Consider the following 17599-nt stretch of genomic DNA (forward strand, 5'->3'; position numbering starts at 1 on the left):
TTTTCTTCTTAATTAGTCTAGCTAGTGGCCTATTTTATTAATTTTTTCAAAAAAACAACTCCTGGATTTGTTGATCTTTTGAATGATGTTTTTGGGTCTTGATTTCCTTTGGTTCATCCCTGATTTTTGTTATTTCCTGTGTTTGGCTAGCTTTGGGGTTTATTTGTTATTGCTTCCCTAATTCTTTCAGTTGTGAAGTTAGTTTGTTAATTTGACATATTTCTAGCTTTTGATGTGGGCATTTATTGCTATGAATTTTCCTCTTTACACTGACTTAGCCGTGTCTCAGAGATTTTGATATGTTGTTTCTTTGTTCTCATTATTTTCAAAGAGCTTATTAATTTCTGCCTTAAGTTCATTATTTACCCAATAGTCATTCAGGAGCATGTTGTTTAATTTCCATGTAATTGTATGGTTTTGAGACATTTTCATTCTGTTGACTTCTGTTTTTATTGTGTTGTGGTCTGAGAATGTGTTTGTTATGATTTCAGTTATTTTACATTTGTTGAGGATTGTTTATGTTCAATTATGTGGTCAATTTTAGAGTATGTGACATCTGGCAATGACAAGAATATATATCTGTTGTTTTGAGGTGGATATGTCTTTAAAACTATATCATATTTATTTGGTACAATGTTGAGTTTAGGTCCTGAATATCTTTGTCAATTTTCTGCCTCAGGGATCTGTCTAATACTATCAGTGAAGTGATGAAGTATCCTACTATTATGTGTGAGAGTCTGTGTCTGTTTGTATTTATCTAAGAATTTGCTTTATGAATCTGGGTGCTCCTGTATTGGGTGCATGTATATTTAGGAGAGTTAGGTCTTCTTATTGAATGGAACCTTTTACCATTATGTAATGCCCTTCATTGTCTTTTTTTGAAATCTTGTTGTTTTGAAATCTGTTTTGTCTGAAATTAAAATTGCAATCCCTACTTTTTTTCTGCTTTCTATTTGCTTGGTAGATTTTTCACCATCTCCTTATTTTGAGCATATGAGTGTCATTACGTGTGAGATGTGTTTCTTGAAGACAACACATAATACCATTGGGTCTTGCTTTTTTCAATTCAATTTGCCATTCTGTGCCTTTTAAGTGGGACATTTAGCCCATTTACATTCAAGGTTACTATTGATGTGTGTGGATTTGAACCTGTCATTTTGCTGTTATCTACTTATTATGTTGGCTTGTTTTTGTGGTTGCTTTACAGTGATACTCATCTCTGTGTTTAAGTGTGTTTTTGTATTAGCTAGTAGTAGTCTTTCCTTTCTATATTTAGTGCCCCTTTCAAGACCTCTTGTAAGGCAGGTCTGGTGGTAACAAAGTCCGTCAACATTTGCTTATCTTAAAAGGATCTTATTTCTCCTTCATTTAGGAAGCTTAGTTTGGCTAGATATAAAATTATTGGTTGAAAAGTTTTTTCTTTAAGATGCTGAATATAGGCCCCCAGTCTCTTCTGGCTTGTAGGGTTTCAGCTGAGAGGTCCGTTGTTAGCCTGATGGAATTCCCTTTGTAGGTGATCTGCCCTTTCTCTCAAGCAGGTTTTAACATTCTTTCATTTTGACCTTGCAAAATCTGATGATTGAGTTTCCTGGGGATGATCTTCTTGTGTAGAAACTTTCAGGAGTTCTCTTTATCTCCTGAATTTGGCTGTTAACCTCTCTAGCAAGGTTGGGAAAGTTTTCATGGACGACATCCTGAAATACATCTTCCAAGTTGTTTACTTCCTCCCCCTCCTTTTCAGGGATGCCAATTATTCATACATTTGGCCTCTTTACATAATCTCATATTTCTTGGAGGTTTTGTTCATTCCTTTTTACTCTTTTTTTTATTTTTGTCTGACTGTCTTATTTCAGAGAACGAGTCTTCAAGTTTTGAGATTGTTTCCTCAGCTTGGTTTATTCTGCTCTTAATACTTGTGATTGCATTGTGAAATTCTTGTATTGTGTTATTCAGCTCTGTCAGACCCATTAGTTTCTTTTTTGTACCGACTATCTTATCCTTCAGCTCTTGTATCATTTTATTGTGATCATTATTTTCCTTGGATTAGATTTTGCCATCCTCCTGAATCTCAATGTTCATTGTTCTGATCCATTTTCTGAATTCTTTTTCTGTAATTTCTGCCAGTTTGACCTGGTTAAGAACTCTTGTTGGAGAACTGGTGCAATCATTCAGGGGACATATGACACTCTGGCCATTTGAGTTACTGGAGTTCTTGCATTGGTTCTTTCTTATCCCTGAGTGTGAGTGTTCCTTTAACTTCAGTGTAGATTGAGTACAGCCAATAGATTCTTTTCTAAATGTTTCACCAGGCCGAGGCTTTGCGTAGGGTCTTTATTTGAAGCTGATTTCTTGTCTCTGGTTTCAGAGGGAGGTATGCTAGTGAAGTATTTTGGTGTTGAAGTTTGGGGGTGTGATTTAGCAGGTGACATCGTCTTATTCGTCAGTTGGTAGACTCTTGCTTGGTTGTGGGGCTCCCCTATGTTTCCTTACATTTGCAGCCTTGCTCCCCATTAGTGCTCTGAAAGTGTGGGTTCCTCTGCCCCTTGAGTGCTGGCTGTACTTCATGACGTGGCACTCTTGGGTTGCCCACTGCAGCTTTGGGGTAATCTCAGTGTTTCCGTTCCTTTCTCAGCTTAGAGGCAGCAGAGGAAGAGATCTTAGTAGTGGTCATGGCCAAGGGTTGTTTGCTTGGCTCCTGGGGACTCCATCCCATAGAGATGCAGGTCAGCAATTGCTCCCAACCAGGGTCCCCAGCCACTTCCTACAGGTGCCTTTGGACCAGTAACAGGTCCATACCCACTGGGACAGAGTTCCCAGAGAGAGGGATAGTCTTCCACCTTTGCTGTTTTGAAGGCTTCACTGGTGACACCTCCAGGTTTTAGAAATCTGAGGTGACTAGGGACTGGAGTGGGCCCCAAGCATACTGCAGCAGCCCTACTGAAAAGTGGCCAGACTTACATGGGTGGCTATTCCCATATCTCCTCACTGGGCAGATCCTCCAGGCCTGGGCCTCCAGCCACCCCATGCCAGAGCTGTCAAGCCAGTGCCAACTCAGCAACTCCCAGGACAGAGCCTCCAGGAGCGACTGAAAGCCTCTCTGCCACTGCATCTGCAGTAGAACTGCCCTTGCCATCCTCAAACTAATGAAGGAGCAAAGACCCTAACTGCTTTATCCACAGCTCCAACAGGCTACAGTTGAGCCAAGGAGAGGAGGCCCTTCTGTCTCCCATAGGTCCTACACACCCAGCATGGCATATCACCAGACAGGGAACCCCCGGCTTGGGCCCATAGCACAAACCCTCCATCTTGGGCTGACTGCACCGAGTGATTGCTCACATAGGTTTTACATATACCATAACAATACATAAAGACTGAGAAGAAAGAAATGGAAGTATACTTTTGTAAGGTTCTTATACTTTATGTGAAGTGATACAGTATCACTGAGATGAAGTTAAAGATATATACTGTAAACCAAAATCAACCACAAAAATGTCAAAACAATTTTCAAACTAGTAAGCCAAAAAAGAAGATAAAATGGAAGCATAAAGATAATTAATTAATCTAAAACAAGGCAGAAGAAAATAAGGTATATGGATCACGGTTCTATTTATATAACACTTTGGAAAATGCAAGCTAAACTGTACTAACAGTAGGCAGAGCCTAGAGAGAGGAAAACAGAAATGTCAGGTAAAGTAAAATTACAGAGAGATAGGAAAAATGGAGAGGATGATAGATATGTTCACTATACTGATTATTGTGGTGATTTCTCCAGTATATCTATATGTCAAAATGTATCAAATGATACAATTTAAATTGCTGCAGATTATTGCATGTTAATTATTCCTTCATAATGCCATAAGTACATTTTAAAATAATAATTAATAAATACAGCAGTAAGGACTGTGGACCAAGGGAACTGTATGAACAAGAAAGTTACTGATGGCATACAGAAAAGAGAAAACAGAAAATGAATGTCAGTTTAGGCTGGCAAATATGGATTAAAAAAGACACAAAAAGTAGGATAAAGTAGGTTTGTACTGTCCAATAAGGTAGCTAGTAGCTACACGTGGGTATTGAGAACTTGTAATACTTCATTTAAATTAAGATGTACTACAAGTGTAAAACACACACTGGATTTCCACTCACCTCCAAACGAATTTAAAAATAAAATATATTGTTAATACTTTTATGTTGATTATGCATTAAAACAATAAGATTTTAGTTATATTGAATCAAATAAAATATATTATTAGAGTTAATTTCACCTTCTTTTTACTTTTTTTAGTGTGACTACTGAAGCATTTAAAATCACATTGTGACTTGCATTGTATTTCTATAGGACACTGCTATTATAGCAGGGAGTGCCCGTAAGTAGCTAGAACAATGATCGAAGTAAAATATTCTCACATAACAGTTCTCAAAAACTAATGATATCTAAGCCAGTTTGAGAGTCATTTGAGACTGTACAGGCTAATAAAAGTGTATATTTTGGCATTCCTGAGCTTTCTTTAAATCATCACTTATTAAATGGAAGAAAAGAAATTAATGAGTAATTTCCTGGTTTGTTACTAATAAATATGAGATTCTAATTAGATGTCGATTCTCCCTAGTTTCCAGGATATTCAATTTGAATATTAATAAAATTATAATTAAAAACTAACATAGAGTAGTTATTTATGAAAGGCTAAAAAACATAAAAAATTTCCCTTAACTGTATATTTACAAGTAGATATAAAAATTAAACTCTGTTTTCCCCAATGTTAACCATTACGTTGATCCCCAAGTTAAGCCCAAATATTTTTAGATATTACCAAATCTGTATTTTTATTTTCACATCACCTCACACACCACCATCACCACTGATTGTGTCCCCTGACATGAGCAACAGCTAGCCACACAGAAGAATCAACCCACCTAATAGCTATACTTCACAACTAACCTCAGAGCTCTTCCTGAGTGAACTCTACTCAGTCTTCTAAATCTTTTCATGTTTCCAGTGGCGAACTTGAACTTCATTTTCATGTTTCTCTGAAAGAGCTGAAAAGGATTTTCTCTGTTGGTGATAGACAGACTTAGCTTGAACCAAGGCTCTCCTTAGACTTCGCTGGAACCAAGGCTCTCAGATGAGTTGTGTATGCCTCACTACCTGTAACAGGAAAAGAACACAAACTATCAAGAGACAAACTATACCTTAAGCAAAGTTAATATATGAACTGACTTCAACTGCAAGTCATGAATTTAAGACCCAGTAGAGTGCCAATAACAGGTGATCAGGCTGTTTTGCTAAATGAATATTTATAGAGTTGATTGACAAACTTTTAAAATTAATCTTAATGTTCCTTAAGGTTGTCACTCGGCAATTTGCTTTAGAGGAAAGCGTGACATTTATTTACATTTATTAGTAGCATGCAGAGTTTTGATTAGTCAGCCATATGTCTTGCCTTCCTAAAAAAAATGTGAAAATCGATCCCCACTTCCTTATGTTAACATTTAGAGAGACTCGCTTTAAATTGCCTTATGATTGGTTTGCTACCTACATTAGTCAGAAAACAGAATAGGTTTTGTACTGGTAATAATCAACAAAGATATTTCAGTAGCTTAGCACAAAAAAGGTTTCTTTATCATCCATGCTAAAAATTCACACCTTTCAAAAGGTTATTTCACATCATCTTCTTATATTGACATCGTCTCTATTCGGTGGTGTAAAGGAAGAGAAGACTGAAGATTTGGGCACACCTGAGCTTTAACAGATGTGGGAAAGGGCGACAAGGGAAAATGAAGTGTTTACAAAAACTCAAAAATCTCTGACAACAGCAACAAGATATTTGGTTTTGATTTTAATTAAATATAAAGCAAACTCAAAGGCTTAAATTCCTTGTACTAAATTATAACAGTCTAGAAAAAATATATAAGTGAATTTTAGGAAGGTATAGGGTTGTTAAGCTTCAAATAAAGATATAAAGATATGTTATACCTGACCAATTAACATATTTGAACTTGGAAAATTTCAAATATATTTTGATAGAGACACGCAGAAGATCAAGAGGAAAGATAACATAAAACTTAGGGGAAAGCATTACCAAAATAGGTGATGGGTAATAAATAAAGGACTTTTACAAATCAATAAGAAAATTAATAAACACTTTTACAAATCCATAAGTACTATAGAGAATTTACTAACATCTAAAACATATAAATAGCCTCTCTGAAAACTTGTTCAATTTCATAACAATCAAACATTTTTGACAATTTTCAGAGAGGCTATTTATGTATTTATATGTGCTGCTAAAATATCAGGAAGAAGTTTACATGTCCTACTAAAATAACAGGAAGAAATTTAAATATCAAATTGATAAATCTTAAAGAAGGATAGTTAATAATACCATCAGGGATATCTGAAAACAATCTTTCTTACACTCATCTTGTGGAAATATATATTAGAAAAACTTTTCTTCAGAGAAAATTGGCTCTAAATACCATAGTATTCTCTGACCTAGCAATTTGACTTCCATAGTTATCACAGAAATGAAATTTACCACATCTATTAAATGAAATAGTACCCTGCTTTTGAATAAGATTAAATAAATATTACTTGATATGTAAAAAGTTCACAATATATGAACCAGCAGCTGGTGAACATAAATAAATGCATGCCTGGCTTTATATTAATAATTGTTTTAATAAAATTAATAGCTCCTACAATTGATGAACACCTGCTAATCATAATGACAAAATGGTAAATGTGCTAGTTAAGTGAAACGAACTTAAAAACTTAAAAACAGCCTGTGAACATCTTGATTTTATAGGCTCATTTTCACAAAATTGTGTATTTATATTTAATAGTATATAAGAGCTTTCATGAAACCCCTCTGCATAAATACGATGTTTTTTTCTGTCATTCAGGGTAAACCAGGACATAGATCACACCCTCCTGTTTTGATAACTCAAATGGGTTGAATTTAAAAAACATAAAATATATCTGAAGCATGAACAATAGTATAGGAATCCAGGGACGGCATTGCCTGGGCAGTCACCACCCACTGTGGGGATAAAAAGAGAGAGAGAAGTAAGCAGCCTCTAAGTTAACCCCCAACGATTCTTGCCTCCTGGTATTCACGCTCTTGTGTAATTCCATTCCTTCGAGTGTGGGTTGAACTTTGTGACTCACTTATAATGAATGAATTCAGCATAAATGATAAGATTAAATTTCATTAATTAGATTAATTGAGTGCTTGTTACGTGACATTGGTAAAATTATAAGCTTACCTATACTAGTCATATTGACATATAGTATTATGTTTAAGATTTCACTTATGCCAGTTGCATGTTCCTGTGGTAAAGTCTTCATTAAAGTAGTTCTGACTGCTGTTTACTCTGATCTTATTTAAGTCCATTGTATTATATTTTTCATTTCTAAAGATCATTAAACTATAAATTTTCTTTTACTGCCATCATCATCAGGCTCTAGGATTAGTGCTGTATTTGAAAGACATTTCATCCTTCTTTCTATTTAGGATCAGTTTTCTATAATAAAAACTTCCTTGGAAGTTTAAAACATTTCTCATATGGTTATAAATGCTTGTATTGGCATTTTTAGTAGTTGATCATATTCCATTTGTTTTTGCCTGGATTAGTTTGTCCTGCTTCTTATTGTCTTGTTTCACTTTGATAGTTTATTTTTCTGAGTATTCTTAATTTTGCTTATTATAACGATGCACTGTTTTTCAAAATAATTGCTAAATAGAAATGTTGATTACTGTTTTTACTTTATATTTCTAAATGTCATATTTGGTGGAATCTTCACAGGTTTATTGTGTCACTGGTGAATTAATTAATTTAAGGTTCTATTTTTTTTTTCTATTTTCTTTTCTTATTTTGCAATCCAGGAACTTTTGCCTTTATTGTAATTTTCTTCTATATTTCTTTGATGGATTAAAATCTCCAGAAGTAGACCTAATTTATTTTATTCATTTTTATATAATTATTTAGACAAACCCATATTCTACTACCTCTAAATATATTCAAATTATTTTGACTAAATATACATAAATTATTAAATTACATTTGAATATTTATAAATTTTAAGAGTTGGGATAAATGTATCATTTTTTAATCTCAGGTTACTTATTAGGGCAGTGGGAAAACAATTTAGAGCATCATTAAATCATTTTTATGAAGAAATAAAATTTAAAAAATAGGAAAATAAAATGTATGACATATGGTAAGCATAAATGCTGTTTTATGAACTGTTTATTTCACTATATAATGTTACTTGTGTATAGTAAGGATAAATATATGATTATTTCCCTTTATTTACTAGTGTTCAGAATGAAGTGTTGGTTTCATGGTATCCTCCAAAGTGATGTGTGAGTTGCAACTAGTACATATGAACCAATGTATCTTCCTGTTTTTATGTGTTTCAATCCACTTTTTGAATTATTACCATCTGCTTTGTTGGCATATACTTTAGCATGTCTTCATATCAAGTTATTTTATTGTTTTCTCTCTTTAAATAAGAATTTTACATGATAATTGACTGCAGCTGTTTTCTGGTGTTTGTGTTAATTAAAGTGGTGTTTTATTCTACTTTTAGGAAGAGGTACCAGTATAAGTGGTTGGGGTGAACAAACAGAGCATTTCTAGCTTAATAGTTTGAAATCTCTCTGTTTTGTTTTACCAAGAAATAAATTAAGTGCCTTCTCAAAACTGAGATCTGCTTCCCTTCTCTCCTTCACTTTGAATAAACTTAAAAAAATTGTGGGTACATAGTAGGTGTATATACTTATTGGATACATGAGATGTTTTGATACAGCCATACAAAATGAAATAAGCACATCATGAAGAATGGGGTATCTATTCCCTCAAGCATTTATCCATTGAATTACAATTCTTTTTTTCCTTTGTCTTAAATTCTAAGCCATGCTTAATTTGCATTCTACTCATGTTATTTCACTGTGAGCCTTGTAGGAAGTAAACTTGGACTGGTTACATTTTAGAGATTTCAGATCAAGACTCCCTCAGTGTTTTCAGTCTTCTTGTGGTCTCATTGCCCTCATCTATGATTGCGAGCCTGTGAAGTCCCTTGCTAATTGGACTGAAAAGGTTTGGGCTGCTGAATTTCAATTCATAAATGAAATTCCATCATTGGGGAAGTGGGTGCTTATCAATGATATATGGCTCGCAGGGCCATCATAATCCTGTCTTCTGCATCCTCTCAATTTGAACGTGACTACTGCTAACTTGGCTTCTCTCCATTTGATACAGACATTCATGAGATACTCGCATATGGTTTTGTTGGAGATGTTATCTTTAGGGTTTTGATTTATTACACCAATTATTCTGTCTGTTCTTGTGTGATGATTCAAGATTAAAGAATCACATCACTGCCCCTGCCACAACCAACTTGTCTCTTTTTCCAAATAAAGGCTTATAAGACTGCAACATTTTCACTGAGGTCTACTATATTCACAAGAAAGTCTGCAAATATGAATCATAAAAGCTATCTATAAGACCACTGTTATTATTTACATGTGCCCTTTCATTTGAAGGATACTTTCTTAATACTCATATTCGTAGTATGCCCGCGTCATCAATAATTATTTGGATACTAGTATACATTTTCTTGGTGTCTTGCTCACAAGCGTTTCCTATTTGGATAGCATTTGGTTAGTTGCTTGAATGTTTTATAAATTTCTAGGTTCAGTTTATTGTCCTTCAAAACTATATAGATAGTTCTTCACTGTACTCTAACATTACTATTATTTTAAAAAGCCAAATTTTCACTACAATTTTTAATTTTTAATAGATGTCTTTTGCATACTCTCTGGAAACTTATTGGATTATTGGAATTTTTTTTTGACAGTCTCACTCTGTCATCCAGGCTGAAGTACAGTGGTGGAATCTTGGCTCAACCTCCACCTCCCAGATTCAAGCCATTCTGGTGCCAAAGCCTCTCTAAGTAGCTGGGACAAGAGGTGCACATCACCACACCTGATTATTTTTTTGTATTTTTAGGGAGACAGGGTCTCGCCTTGCTGGCCAGTCTGGTCTCAAACTCCTGACTTCAAGTGATCCACCCATCTCGGCCTCCCAAAGTGGTGGGATTACAGGCGTGAGCCACCATGCCTGGCCGGATTTGTATTTTTTATTAGTATTTACAATTTTCACAAAAGTGTGTCTATTTATATATTCATTTATTTCCAAAATGTATTCTTTCTTGATTTTCTGAGCTCTTTGAATGAAAAATTAGTTTTTGGTGGGGCATGGTGGCCCACACCTGTAATCCCAGCACTTTGGGAGGCCGAGGCAGGTGGATAATGAGGTCAGGAGTTTGAGACCAGCCTTGCTAACATGGTGAAACCTCCTTTCTAGTAAAAATACAAAAATTAGCCAGGCGTAGTGATGTGCACCTGTCATTCCAGCTACCTGAGAAGGTGAGCCTGGAGAATCATTTGAACCTGGAAAGCAGAGGTTGCAGTGAGCTGAGACTGGGCAATTGCATTCCAGCCTGGGAGACAGATCAAGACTCTGTCTCAAATATATATATATTCTAACAAACACTAGATATATAATTATATATATTCTAACAAATACTAGATATTATAAATAATATTTTTCTTTTTATTTTCTATTATAAGTTCCATTACTTGAATTCTTTGGTAGAGGTCTAAGAAGAGTTTATGTTACAGATTACTGAGTTTTCAGTTATATTGTCTCTTACTATTTCATCATTCAATTATTATTATTATTATTTTATTTCAGTAAACATATTTAGTACTGAGAATTTTCTTTAATTTTGTGATTGCTTCTATTCTAGAGAAGTGGGTTTTTTTACATTTATGAAAATAGTATTTTTTTGAATCTCTTGACTATACTAACTTGGATTTTTTAAAGCTTTTTTTTAACATCAGCTTAATTTTCCCACTCAGTTATTTAGTAGTTTTTTTTTTTCTGAAATGCCTTCCTTTTATTATATTGTATTCTCATAAGTGTCTGGTGATTCTGTTTTCTTGGATGTGCTTTTTAATATATGTTCATATTTACATGAACACATCAATATAGATGATGCTTCATCAATTACTGTCAGTATCTAGAGAGATTTGGTGGATAGATTGAGATGAACAGATACAGATAGATTGGTAAACCTTACTGGCATGGGTAACTAAGATGAAATGACTCACTAGATATGGGGATCTATTCTTCCTTCTGGCCTCTTCTGATACAGGCTCCAACTATATGCCTCTGCAGATGTAGGACAGGCTGTACCAAGAGTTGGTTTTCTCTCAGGAAAAATGGATTGGGATAATCCAGGTAAAATTGAATATTTTCACAATTGCCATATTATGCAAGATCCTTAGCTTGAGACAGAATTTTGGTGTTGTTTGCTGTGGGGTGGAACTCTCTTTCCTTCACTGCTTCTCTCCCTCTTTGTCCTGGTGTGTGTCTTAAGTGTCTAGCACTCTATTCCTCTTCCCTTTCCCATCTAATGCACATCCTAAGATCCCCTGAAAGTAGACTGCATTGAACAATTAATTATAGAGCAGTGTTTACTAAGCTTTTCCTGCTGCAAATACCTCAGCAGTTTTGCCGTTGTACCCTGAGCCTGTGCTGGCTCAGATCTAGCTGTTTTACAATTAATTATCCAGTTACTTGCCCTGAGGCCTACTCCTACTCCCAGCTCTTGCTGACTCTGAGGTTGGATTTTTTATTTTCCAGTTTTCATCTGGGCTAACTCTGATACTTATCTCTTCCTCCACAAGAGTTACAATGCTGGTTTGCTGCCTGTTTTCAGTGTCACTTGTATAATGTCTGCCATAAACCACACAAATCTTAAAATGTTATTTTTGATGGATATACCTCTTCTCTGTTTTCTAGCACAGCTATAATTTTGTTACTATTTTTATTGTACCTCAATGTGATTTGAAGTATGAAGGGCAGCGAATTTGAATCATGGTATTACCAGCTTGATCCGGAAGTCCTAACCATTGTCTTACAGGTAAACTATCATATATGGAATATTCATTTATGTTTACCATATTGTAGGCAATGCTAATAGTAATGAAAATGAGGTATATTTTCTTGAAATTGGATTGCTTGTTTCCTTGACGCTTCTATTTTTTCTATCCTCTATATAGTATTCTCAATCGTCACAAATAAAGGAACCACTTGAAATTGCTTCAGGATATTAATTCCTAAGGAATGAGATTTAGCAGTGTAGTTAAATCTTGGTAGTTAAATTCTTATGTTCAAAGTTCTGATAGACCTGGTTTGGATCTTGATTCTATCACCCGTGAGGTTTTTGACCTTGGGGAAATAACTTCTTTTTCTCCAACAATATCTTCCTGCAATGATTATTGTGAAGAATAAATTAGATACTGCCCAGAAACCTCTTGGTTTAATTCCTGGCAGATAGTAAGGTTCTAGATGGTTCTAGATACTATAACAGTAACTTTTTATTGCAAAAAAAAAAAAAAGGCATTTGAATCATGCCAAAACCTGGACTTTTAAATGTGGAAGTGGAATATTTACACTTTAATAAATAATTTTCAGAGACCAAATATGTGCCCATGAAATGGTAACAGCCCAATATATGTAACAATGAGATAAATATGGCTTGGGCAGAATTGTTCTAATTATAAATAGGTACAACCTCATGTCAACAGTATCTGCTTTTCTTCTCCATGATGGGATTTTGATTTTCTGACTGATTGTAGTTTTGGAGTGCCTTTGATGGATTCTGGGCCCATGTATACACCTATTCTTACAACCCACCCCTTTCCTGACTGCCCCTTTTCTGCCAAAGGCATATTGTATAGAACTGACACACTCCTCTCCCAGGCTTCTGGCTCTATACAGCTCTTCTTCCACTGCGCTGGGATCAACAATGCTAATCTTACCGTGCTATTGTTGGTAATTTCAAAATGCCTGGTAGTATTTAAATTGGAATTAGTAATTCTGTTTTTTAAACTCAGCTTCTATTCAAAGCCAGCAACTTATCATCAGAACAGCCAAGAAGCATTTTAGAATTAAATAATATGTACTTTATTTTCATATTAAATTACTGCTTACTGAACGGTTGAATAAAGCAGTGAAGAAAAATTGTACTCGTGTTTGCATTTTGATATAAATATTTTCTTCCCACAGAAACACATTATTAAAACATTTATTCTCCATAGGGTAGCATTAAAAGATAGAAAAGTCTCAGTGTCAGTTATGAGGCTGCCTCCCAAACACATGAGGTATTTTCTTTGAATTTATATTCAAAGATCATCAGTATAGAAACTGAGCTTGCTGTCACAGAAATAGAATAATAGGAAAGAAAGAGAGCAGAAATGGCTATTTTTTTCTCCATTTTACTATATTAGTCAGATATATACATAAATCAGTTTAAAGAAATGACTGCCTGTCTTATATTCAGATGTATCTAGTGTTAGAAAGAATATGCTCTCCCTACGTAATCTTTCATAGTTTTATTTAGTAAACTTTCCTATAAGTTGAGCTTAGAGCAGTGATTGGTATTGCATTTAACCAACAATGGCTTATTTTTCTTTCATTTAAAAAGTATTTTATAGAAATTACATTTTGAGCATTCAAGCTAATATTTTACATTTTAAAATGGTGCCTTGAGGACTGTTTAGAGTTTTCAAAGACATTACTTTGGTTAATCTTCTTGTTGACATTTTAGGAATGCACTCTTGCCATATTTGTTGGAAAATTGAATATTTTAAACCTGGAAATATTACTTTGGTAATGTTCACATCTAGTTAAAGATCTCTCTGTACCTCTAAATGGACATTGGCAAAATTAAACTCACAGGTTTGTATCAGCACTTGAAACTTTCTTTCTCAGCCTTACCCAATCCTCCAACCAGCCCACAAAAAAATCTGCGTCTGAATTCAGCCTGAATATAATTCTTTCATTTCTTTTTGTAGGCTACATAAGTAATAAACTAAGTATCTCTCTATGACATGAAAAATCCACCATGAACTGACCCTTGTTTATCTCTCATGTTGGTCTGACAACAAATTCCACCTCATTAGTTTTGATCAAGCAGTATCAAACTTCTTGAGAAATGCCAAATATATACAAACTCTTCACTCCTACTATTGCCTAAGTAAATGATACCCTTCATGTGTGTCTCCTTCTTTTAGGTAACTACTGTTGCTTGCATGTGAAGAATGACCACAAATAATTCCTGAGGGGCTCTCTGATATTCTGTCTCCTCCAACCCCTATCAAATATCCCTGCTCTATGCCCATAATGTGAGCAATATTTATATTTTTTAACATTTACATCCCCCATGACTCTAAATATTTTTAATGCAGTTTTATGTCACAGTCATTATTTTACTCCCAAGTAATACTACAAGGCTTAAAGATCTAATGTAAGTGAATTAAACTTTTACTGAATTTCTTTTAACACAAAATAGTATTGACTGCCAGAGTAAGCACTATCTATAACGTTTGTACATTAGGCCTCACACTACCAGTAGGAGATGAGATTAAAAGTCCCACCACAATCAGAAGACTTAGGTTCCTGAAAACGCTTCTACTACTTCTACTATAAGAAAAAACAAAAAATTAATGAATCCAGGAGCTGGTATTTTGGAAGGATCAACAAAATTGATAGACTGCTAGCAAGACTAATAAAGAAGGAAAGAGAGAAGAATCAAATAGATGCAATAAAAAATGATACAGGGAATATCACCACCGATCCCACAGAAATACAAACTACCATCAGTGAATACTACAAACATCTCTACGCAAATAAACTAGAAAATCTAGAAGAAATGGATAAATTCCTCGACACATACACCCTCCCAACACTAAACCAGGAAGAAGTTGAATCTCTAAATAGACCCATAACAGGAGCTGAAATTGTGGCAATAATCAATAGCTTACCAACCAAAAAGAGAACAGGACCAGATGGATTCACAGCCGAATTCTACCAGAGGTACAAGGAGGAACTGGTACCATTCCTTCTGAAACTATTCCAATCAATAGAAAAAGAGGGAATCCTCCCTAACTCATTTTATGAGGCCAGCATCATCCTGATACCAAAGTCGGGCAGAGACACAACCAAAAAAGGAAATTTTAGACCAATATCCTTGATGAACATTGTTGCAAAAATCCTCAATAAAATACTGGCAAACAGAATCCAGCAACACATCAAAAAGCTTATCTACCATGATCAAGTGGGCTTCATCCCTGGGATGCAAGGCTGGTCCAATATACGCAAATCAATAAATGTAATTCAGCATATAAACAGAACCAAAGACAAAAACCACATGATTATCTCAACAGATGCAGAAAAGGCCTTTGACAAAATTCAACAACGCTTCATGCTAAAAACTCTCAATCAATTAGGTATTGATGGGACGTATCTCAAAATAATCAGAGCTATCTATGACAAACCCACAGCCAATATCATACTGAATGGGCAAAAACTGGAAGCATTCCCTTTGAAAACTGGCACAAGACAGGGATGCCCTCTCTCACCACTCCTATTCAACATAGTGTTGGAAATTCTGGCCAGGGCAATTAGGCAGGAGAAGGAAATAAAGGTATTCAATTAGGAAAAGAGGAAGTCAAATTGTCCCTATTTGCAGACGACATGATTGTATAGCTAGAAAACCCCATTGTCTCAGCCCAAAATCTCCTTAAGCTGATAAGCAACTTCAGCAAAGTCTCAGGATACAAAATCAATGTACAAAAATCACAAGCATTCTTATACACCAATAACAGACAAACAGAGAGCCAAATCATGAGTGAACTCCCATTCACAATTGCTTCAAAGAGAATAAAATACCTAGGAATCCAACTTACAAGGGATGTGAAGGACCTCTTCAAGGAGAACTACAAACCACTGCTAAATGAAATAAAAGAGGATACAAACAAATGGAAGAACATTCCATGCTCATGGGTAGGAAGAATCAATATCATGAAAATGGCCATACTGCCCGAGATAATTTGTATATTCAATGCCATCCCCATCAAGCTACCAATGACTTTCTTCACAGAATTGGAAAAAACTACTTTAAAGTTCATATGGAACCAAAAAAGAGCCTGCATCACCAAGTCAATCCTAAGCCAAAAGAACAAAGCCAGAGGCATCACACTACCTGACTTCAAACTATACTACAAGGCTATAGTAACCAAAACAGCATGGTACTGGTACCAAAACAGAGATATAGATCAATGGAACAGAACAGAGCCCTCAGAAATAACACCACACATCTACAACTGTCGGATCTTTGACAAACCCTACCAAAACAAGCGATGGGGAAAGGATTCCCTATTTAATAAATGGTGCTGGAAAAACTAGCTAGCCACATGCAGAAAGCTGAAACTGGATCCCTTCCTTACACCTTATACAAAAATTAATTCAAGATGGATTAAAGACTTAAACATTGACCTAAAACCATAAAAACCCTGGAAGAAAACCTAGGCATTACCATTCAGGACATAGGCATGGGCAAGGACTTCATGTCTAAAACACCAAAAGCAATGGCAACAAAAGCCAAAATTGACAAATGGGATCTAATTAAAGAGCTTCTGCACAGCAAAAGAAACTACCATCAGAGTGAACAGGCAAACTACAAAATGGGAGAAAATTTTTGCAACCTACTCATCTGTCAAAGGGCTAATATCCAGAATCCACAATGAAATGAAACAAATTTACAAGAAAAAAACAAACAACCCCATCAAAAAGTGGGCGAAGGACATGAACAGACACTTCTCAAAAGAAGACATTGATGCAGCCAAAAAACACATGAAAAAATGCTCACCATCACTGGCCATCAGAGAAATGCAAATCAAAACCACAATGAGATACCATCTCACACCAGTTAGAATGGCGATCATTAAAAAGTCAGGAAACAACAGGTGCTGGAGAGGATGTGGAGAAATAGGAACACTTTTACACTGTTGGTGGGACTGTAAACTAGTTCAACCATTGTGGAAGTCAGTGTGGTGATTCCTCAGGGATCTAGAACTAGAAATACCATTTGACCCAGCCATCCCATTACTGGGTATATACCCAAAGGACTATAAATCATGCTGCTATAAAGACACATGCACACATATGTTGATTGCAGCATTATTCACAATAGCAAAGACTTGGAACCAACCCAAATGTGCAACAATGATAGACTGGATTAAGAAAATGTGGCACATATACACCATGGAATACTATGCAGCCATAAAAAATGATGAGTTCGTGTCCTTTGTAGGGACATGGATGAAATTGGAAATCATCATTGTCAGTAAACTATCGCAAGGACAAAAAACCAAACACCACATGTTCTCACTCATAGGTGGGAATTGAACAATGAGAACACAGGGACACAGGAAGGGGAACATCACACTCTGGGGACTGTTGTGGGGTGGGGGGAGGGAGGAGGGATAGCATTAGGAGATATACCTAATGCTAAATGATGAATTAATGGGTGCAGCGGACCAGCATGGCACATGTATACATATGTAACTAACCTGCACATTGTGCACAGGTACCCTAAAACTTAAAGTATAATAATAATAAAATGAAAAAAAAAGAAAAGAAAAAGCAATAAGGAATCCTTATTCAAAACTAGGATTAGAGA

The sequence above is a fragment of the Pongo pygmaeus genome, chromosome 7, assembly GCF_028885625.2.
Source record: "Pongo pygmaeus isolate AG05252 chromosome 7, NHGRI_mPonPyg2-v2.0_pri, whole genome shotgun sequence".
Lineage (NCBI taxonomy): Eukaryota > Metazoa > Chordata > Mammalia > Primates > Hominidae > Pongo > Pongo pygmaeus.